The sequence below is a fragment of the Acyrthosiphon pisum genome, chromosome A1 (genome assembly GCF_005508785.2).
Source record: "Acyrthosiphon pisum isolate AL4f chromosome A1, pea_aphid_22Mar2018_4r6ur, whole genome shotgun sequence".
Classification (NCBI taxonomy): Eukaryota; Metazoa; Arthropoda; class Insecta; order Hemiptera; family Aphididae; genus Acyrthosiphon; species Acyrthosiphon pisum.
This window is the reverse complement of record NC_042494.1, coordinates 33191490-33200736: the sequence shown is the minus strand read 5'-3', so window position 1 is coordinate 33200736 and position 9247 is coordinate 33191490.

Below are 9247 nucleotides of genomic sequence, written 5' to 3'. Positions count from 1 at the left end.
GTCATTATTATTATCACCGTTTGTTATAATTTATGTTTAAATTTTTTCCCCCACACATAATACAACGTTGTTACTATAATATGATATTATATATTGTACGACGCGTTTATATTTATTGCGCGACGACGGCCGGGAAAAGCCATCGCAACCCTCCCGAAAACCGTGTTGGAACCGCGGGCCTTGCTCCGAGTAATTGTAAACGAATTATTAAATGGTGGGTTGGCATGGGGGGTTTAACAATCATACGTAATTTTTGTCAAATGATCGCTCCATTCGGTATAATTTTTGCTAACGTAGTAAAAAATGTGAAATTACATACGATGTTCATTGTTCACGTATGATTAATTTGTAATTAATTTTTTTTTGTTTTATTGCAATTAAACTTGTTAATTTTAATAATATGATACTTGAATATAATAAATGTATTTTTAAGTATCGTATGTCTATTAGGAAGATGTAGTTGACTTTGTTTGTTTTTCAAACTGTAAAGTTATGGGAACGTGTACTTATATCATATTATTCTTTCAGTAGTTATACATTTTTACTTATTATAAATACTAATTATATAAATTATAAGACATAAATACAAATACATCCAATAAAAGTATATTTTTAAAAATCCAAATTGTTCTAAAACAATTTATGAAATAACAACAATAAATTAGCAACATTTGCCAGATGCAATCAAGCATTTGAATCGTTCAAATTTAAATATAAAGGAGTGTATTATAATTATTAAAAACGATTTAACTTTAAAATGTCTTTTTTATCAATACCTACTTAGATATAAAATTAAAAACAGAATAAAACCTACTGGCTACTACTATATTCGAGATAAACCCAAATCGCAAATGTTCATCTGAAAATATTATTTATAATCATGTGAGATACCTATTGAAAATAAAATAATATTTACGAATAAAATAGCATTGTTAAATGTTAAGTATAATATTATAGTTTATGTCTATGGGTATAGTATACCTACCTAATAAGTCATAATATTGTGTATATTTTTTAGCAGGTATAGGTAGGTACAGCTGCAACTATAATAATACTATATAACATAATATGTATTACATATGGTATTATTCGATGTGATATTATGTATATCATTTCGTTTATGAATACGTAATTCAACTGTGCACGTGAGTTAAGTACTGCGGAGGATGTCGAGACTCGAGAGCGTGCTTGAAATGTAACCAAAAACCAACAGGCAAACCGGATAATGACGACGTGTTTTGGAGGGTGTGAAAATTAGGCGTTTCTGTAGCAAACACTCGTTATACCCTTTCATTGACACTGTTATTTATACAGAGAACATACAAACTGATACAAATATCATTATACACCCATGAACTTCCGTCGAGGGTCTAAACTAGTATGTGCAGTTTAATGTTATAATGATCTCGAAAAAAATAAAACCGTTAAATATCTAATATAAATAATAATAATATATTACTGCATACACGTTATCCGCCGCAGTGCAAATTTCATACGATATAAAGGAGTTAATCGTAAAATATAGACCATTATAAATCCATCTAGTTTCCAGACTTAACATGCCTAGTTAATTGTATCTTATATTGCTCATAAATAAATCTATAAATTAATAATCTTAACTATGAGGCTATTATAATATAAAAATCATACCATATTTTATTAGGTGTATAATTTATAACACCGCTATAACAGCTTAATAATTTATTATAATTTTGAAATTATCCAACTTTCGGCTAAATACGAAAGTATCTGGAAATAATGTGTCCAGACCACTTTTACTTTTTTTAATAATTGTTTTTTTCTTACAGCTTATTTATGTAATAAAAAACTTTCATAATATACTGTGAAAACGTATATAGTATCATTTTTTTGGGGATATTTTTTGCGTTATTCAACTATTGGTATACTAAATACTTAGTATTAAAACTTTATGTATAAATAATACAAATATAAATGGTAATACTTTTCAATAAAGTTATTTTATAGGCAAAGTTGTTGTTTGGAAACATTTTCAACTGAATTTTCAGTTGAAAAATTGATATTTTGCCAAGAAATAATCGCTGTAAAACTTTTCCCGAACTCGAAACACGACTTGCCGAGAAATATTCACCACGGTATTTGATTCAATATCGCCAAGAGTGTTTTTTATTGCCTGCAGACCATTACCACTGCAATGATACTGTCTGGCGAACCCTTTAAATATCCGACCCTCTGCTTTTTATAACCCGTCACAGTAATAAAAAAAAAAAAAAATACGTTCGCGTTTGAAACATATACTCCGTACAAATATATATGCAAATTTACACATTTTCTAGAAATTCATTCTATTACACTTATAACTCGTTCTTTCCAGAACAGACCGATAAAATGACATATTAATATTTTATATTCTTCCTTTAAATAGAACGACATTTTATTGTGGAAACCAAACCAAATTTATACGAAATAAAAAATAAAAATATATATTCAAACCAATAAATAAATATAAAACTAAAAGATATTTTGCCTGTTAAAAAAAATAAAATACATGAAATTATATACAAGATATTCAAAATGATGATGTTAAAATACAACGGAAGGAAGTAGGTCTGCAGTACTAGACTTAGGGTGTTAACTTTTTAATAGTTATAATAGGTACTTTATATAATTATATATTAAATCATATTCACAAAACATTATTGAATGAGAAATTTTTAGATTGGATACAAGATACTCTCTATAAGTACCAACTACTTTTTAACTATACATAAATAATAAATATCCATTTTAGTTATTTAGTATGATAATTTAAAACAATAATTAATTTTGATGCAATGATTATTCTGCCAGTATCAGCAGGTCATCTCATAGGTATACTCATTATCTCAATACCATCTTAATATATACATTTTACTATTATCTCGTAAATAGTTTAAAATTAAAAATTTAACTAATACCATTACAAATTCATCAAACTTTAATCAAATTTCGAATATATAAACGAAATTTAAAAAAAAAAAAAAATGTTTTTAAAATTATTATTTCATATTAACAACCATTATTTACATTTTCTAATTAAACTATTTCAAAAAGTGGGAAATTGTATATAGGAATTATATAAGTATAGCTCACTTGCATAATTAAACAAATTACATGAATTGATAAATTGGAAATATTTTGTAAAAAACTTAGAATGTATTGTAGATGAAAATCCAACCAGACGATTTCGGATGCATATAAAATTATCTTTTGTGCTTGAGCTGCAGTAGTTTTAGAATAAATAATAATATTAATAATAACATATATCATAAAATATTGAGCGGTGTGATTTATAAATTAATTATAAGTATATATATAATACATGGTCACGTGGTCATAGTGCCGAGTAAAAGAAACTGAGTGCGCAAAAATAGATGATTTCCGATGTGTCATATATAGGTATTATGGGAAGAAGTAATAGCAAAAGGGTAAGAGTAGGAGAATGAGACAGTGTGTGAGTGAGGCAGGAGAACGGGTGAAGGAAAGGGAGCGAAACGTTTTATATAAGAGGGAATAGAATTCGTATTTTATATTGGTGGCGGTGAGGGTGCAGCAGTAAAGTTATTCGAGGACTCGACAACCAGGGCAGAGCTATTGTTATTTAAATGTCTCAATAGAGATCAGAATCATCGTGGCAGGGAAGAATTTTCAATTAATTTATATACACCCGTTTAAAAGGAGACATTTGCCCTTGCCTCTCTGCCTCCCACGTACTGAGTCTTATTATTGTCCTTGTTTTCCACCGCCGCGGAGAGAATTAATTTCGCAGCAAATATATTATTATAAATTTTGTCGAAAGCTTTTATATAAAGTTCGAAGAGTTAGAGAGAGATGAAGACAGAGAAAGATAGAGAGAAAGACTGGTACGAGAAAGAGTGTGAAAGAGCATAGGAGAGAGTGAGTTAGAGCGCGAGTGGGAGGTTAGAGGGAAGAATACCTACTTTGTCCCTTTTTGACAAAAGCTCTCTCTGTATATAGTAGTGGTAGTCTGCTGTTTCTCCCATTGTCTCCAAGTCTCGTGTCCTGCTGTGGCGGCGTCCGTTCCAAATTATTATTATTAATACGACGACGCACCCGTAGAGATATTTACGCTTTGTCACCCTCGACCAATATGAGACACCCTCTCCGCGTCCACCTTCTCCTATTATTACTAATTTCAATTTAACACCTACTGCAGGGTCACTGGTGAGTGTGCGTGTGTATAGTATATGTACACACGCACGCACCTACCGATAATACTCCGTGGAGGGTCGAAGATATCAAGACAAATAATAGTGTTTAAGCTTTATTAAGCCATCCACCCGGAATTCTTGATGCATTTTATTGTCACTGAATCTTCCAATACATTGTTTATGGATTCACTGTAATTGCAGTGCCCGGTGCCGTATTTAGCGTATTGCTCGCACTAGTAATATTATACTTATTAATATTATTATATTACTATAAAACGATTTATAAATATATCGTAATAGGGGTACATTTTAGTCATTCAGTAATCGCACAATTACCCTACGAATAAAAATAAACTGTCTTTTGAAATAGATATAAATTTTATGTGCATTCAAATAATCCAGAAATTGATTGCCAACATTTTTTTTTGTGTACCCAACTTGAATCTATACTTTCATATTTATCGACATGTTTAGGACTAATTTATTTAGAAACATTTACCTTCTATAATAAATTGAATTTACAGTAACATGATCGGTAAAATTTTTAGTTCTTTATATTTGAAAACCATGGAACACTTCAAATATTTTTTGCTTTGACAAATTTATTAGATATATAGGTATTAGGTATATAACCTCTATTATACTTATTTCCAATAGAAAGTTTTACTTTATAGACCATTTTCTGTAAGTAGGTACCTATACAGTGTTTAAAGAAGTATAATAATATATATTGTATCAATAACGTTTATTATGTGTAAATGTCTAATTAATAAAATAATTCAAACATATAAATTACTATAGAGGTATTCCAAACGTGTAAAATATTTATACCTAATGGCCAAATCGTATACAAAACAAATTCTAACTGGTAAAATATTTGGAAGCGTTGACATATATCGTAGTATCTACATTACTCAATTTAATGCAGTTTCAACTACACTGTTAAATGAGTTCACATTAAAATAATTATTTTATAAGTTATTAATTGCATAATATTTATGAAATTTATTCAAACTATAAAATCTTTTATGTTATAATTTAGTAGATGTGTATAGTATTGTACCATAGAGTTTTTAAATTTTCTGAAAAAGGTACCTTTAAAATGTCTATAATATTTACATTATACAACTTAAATTAAAAAAAAAAAAAATATCATAGATATTGTCATATGATGCAATACATCATTATTTTGATAATAAGAGTACATTTAAATTAAATAAATAATTACTGAATCACTTGCTATGGTGCTACAAATGGCAAAATGTGTCATAAACTGATGAATTATGATGTTTTTTTATTATTATAATTGTCAGATGTAGATTTTCGATAAATGATGAAGTGAAGACTGTAGCTGATCAAGTCCTGTAATACCAGTAAATAACCCTCAGAACATACCTGAGATAACACAGGCATAACTATTAAATTGGTTTTGATAATATACAATTTCTTATAAAAAATACTCACACGAGCCACAGTTGATTAGTTTATTAAAAGACAATAATGTTGTTTTAAAACTACTGATTTTTGTTGTGATCTCATCAACGATTAAATCGTATTTAGTGAACTGGTCATAACAATATTGTGAAAGCAAATACCTCAGCAAATTATTTAATTGAAAACCTTTTTTTTCGCCAAACTTGTTAGATCCCTATTAGTATTTATTATACGTATTGGTGTAGATATAATATATCGTATTATTTTCTCACCAGTATCGATATTTGAAATATTATGTTATTGTTGTTGTTTTTAAAATGAGATTAAATTTCATTTTTACCGCTATACATAGGTAACAAAAAATACTACATTTATTTAGACACACAGTTTACGGTTGATCTGGTAAAACGATAAGAGCGTTTAAATCGACCTCTTATTGTTATTCGATCATATATGTTAAAGTAATACGTACAGAAAAATATGTGGTTAGAAAATTAGTGTTCCGTTATAGTTATAGTAATGTTTGATTGACAGGTCGTATAATAAAACGTTTTCTTCGTGATTTTCATACTAATAATATAAAATATATAGATTAAAAAAAAAGAAACAAAACAGGGTATTAAATATATTACTATAACTCCACAAAGTGGATTCGATCGAACAAGCCAAAATACTTCGAGTTTAAAACATGGGATTTGTGTAAAAATTAAATTATTATTATCACACGCTCTAACTATGGAACTTTTATAATCCAAGTTTAATTTAGGTTAAGAATATTTTCTTGCACATATTTCACATAACATTAAATGATGCATGGAAAAAAAGTCATCGTAGATTTAAAATATTAGACTTTTATAACTTGTCACGATCTCTATTTTTGATAAATTACAGACTATTATGACATTTTGTCGTTGGCTTATAACACTTGCTCTGCCGTCGTCGTCTCTCGGAGGGTGGCTCCTCGTCATCATGATTAATTATCATCCTCATCGATTCGTCTGAAAGAAACACCCCACAATATAATATATTTGATTTACTGCGCTCTATAACGGGGAGTTGTTTATACACTTTTACATTTTAAGGTGGCCGGCCGTCTGTAATTGGGTCTTTTGTTGGACCTCAATTGAATGAATCGCAAACGTGAATACTTGACACAACATTTTTTCCCTTTAGTTTATTCCTTCTACTGTAGTAAGTTTTCAATTATTAAATAAACTGTGTTTGAAAACGTTTCGGAGCGGCTATCTGCCAGTGACATTTGTTTACTCTTTCGAGTTCACCGGTGCGGTAATCAAATTCAATTTGCCATGTTTATTTGTTTTTTGGATTCTATTTATATAAACACAGGATGTAATATATCTATAAGCGATACAAAAAAAAAATATTTTGACCTCTTAACAGATAAACATAATTTTTCGTTTTGGGTTTTACGTCAAACATGTTTTATTTTCAATGCTAGGTGTAAAATGTACCCGCAATAGTATTATAATATTATACTATTACCAATGAAAACGTATGTAATTTTTGTAATTAAAAACATTATACTAATTGCAATAGTTGAAATTGTTAATCAAAATACTTTTTGCACGGGCATAATATTGAATTTATATTATCTTTAATTCTATAAAAACATCAAATATGTATTACCTATAGAACATAGATAAGTAATAACTAATAAGTATGACATTATAATATAATAATATTAAAGTAACGATATAAAGAATAATACATGCGTTTCTACTTGTGAGTACCTATATATTTGAGTGTAACAAGAAATGTATTAAGTTCTTAGCATGTTTACAAACATATTAATATATTATGCCTATTTACCTCGTGTCCGATTAAGTTCTATGAAGTTTCTATTAAGTGTATTATTCGTAGAAACTCCTATCCTCGCTTATTACTTGAAAATATTACATAATATTATAATACTTGAGTATGTGACATTGTGACATGATGTAATTAATTGCTCTTACATACCACCAGCACAGATTACTAACTTTAATCAATTATTAAACGAACAATAAGTTGATATGTTAATCCACTTATATTAAAAGAAGTAAAATATGACCACTTATGTTTGAATATAATTATTATTTGTACTTAATCTTAGATAGTTAAATATGCCCAATAAGTTTTTATTAAACTTTGTAAAATGACACAAGGTAAGTGGTCCATTTTCGGTATACTATTTGAATTTAAAATTAAAACCTGATGATTAACTCTAAATACAATATTGTTTTTCATAAGTGAATTATTCCTTGCTACTAATACGTGTGGAATCGAATATATTGTTAGAAATAAAATAAATGTTTAATTGTGTTAACAAAAATCTATGGTTATGCGTGGAAATCAACAACTGAAAAGAACTTGTTACAATTTATTATAGATTAGTTAAATTTATTTTTTTTTTCTTTCGGACAATTTATTGATGTAGGTGTCGTTAAGAGAACTTCCTATGTATACATATATATATATATATATTGTAGGCACAAGTGTAGTATAAATAAATATATATATATATAATATCTGTTATCGATTAAATGATTTTTGTCTGTGAATGAACAGCGTATCGTATCGTATTGTATATGTTGTATCGCATTGAGAGCACCGTGCACCGTGCACGCGTAATTTGATCGCAATCTATATTTTTCGAAAAAAAAAAATGAAAAAAATGGAAACTGAATGGCTGCAGAGTCAAAAGGTCCAGCGAGTAAGGATGGAATCGATATGATTTTTACCGATTCGCCCACATTGATGACAGTTGTTCCACTTTTGTATAATATTATATTATCGTGTCACTGCGTCTACGCGTTCAATTATGTATACCTACTATAAAATAATATTGTCATTGTACGATTATAATCTGTGGTCGAGCGGACCGTGTGGAAACAAAACTGCCAATCTCTAATCGCTGTTGGAAATCTGGGTACAAAAAGAAAAAAATCCCTCTATTCATACCGGACGTATCGATTAAAACAGAACTGTTTCACGGGGACTATTTCAATCGCGGTAAGACGATACACGGTGGTAAATCGGATATTTTATTTTACAGAAAAAAAACGGAGAGAGAAAAAAAAACAATAAAACGTGTACTTTTTGTTCTATTTCATAAACTCCATTCAAAAATATGTTCTGACGGTACAATATAATTTTTATTATTATTCGGTAGGCGTTTCCGGCAGCTCTGTGTTTTTTTCCTTCAATTTAAACAATATAACTGCCAACTGGAAAAACCACAGAAACAGCAGCACTAGCAGCAAACATATCAATTATCCCATTGTATCCGAACACAAATCGGACACAAAGATACCCCATCGGGATTTCACATATTATATACATACACAATTATTATATTAAACTACGTCTTTTTTTAATACGGTATAATGTTTTAATAATAGCCAACGAGCTACGTTTTTTTAAATTATTATTTTTTTTAATTCAGTGCTCTGAAATGGGCGGGTACGTAAACGCCCATCTAGTCGTTCCATAAAAACGTCAAACGAAGATATTATCCTGCTTACTAACTAATTACCTATAACATTCAAATTAGACATAAATGCTTTATCAGTTTTTACTCTTCGAAATAATTGTTTAGGGATGATTTATTTCTTTAATAATCT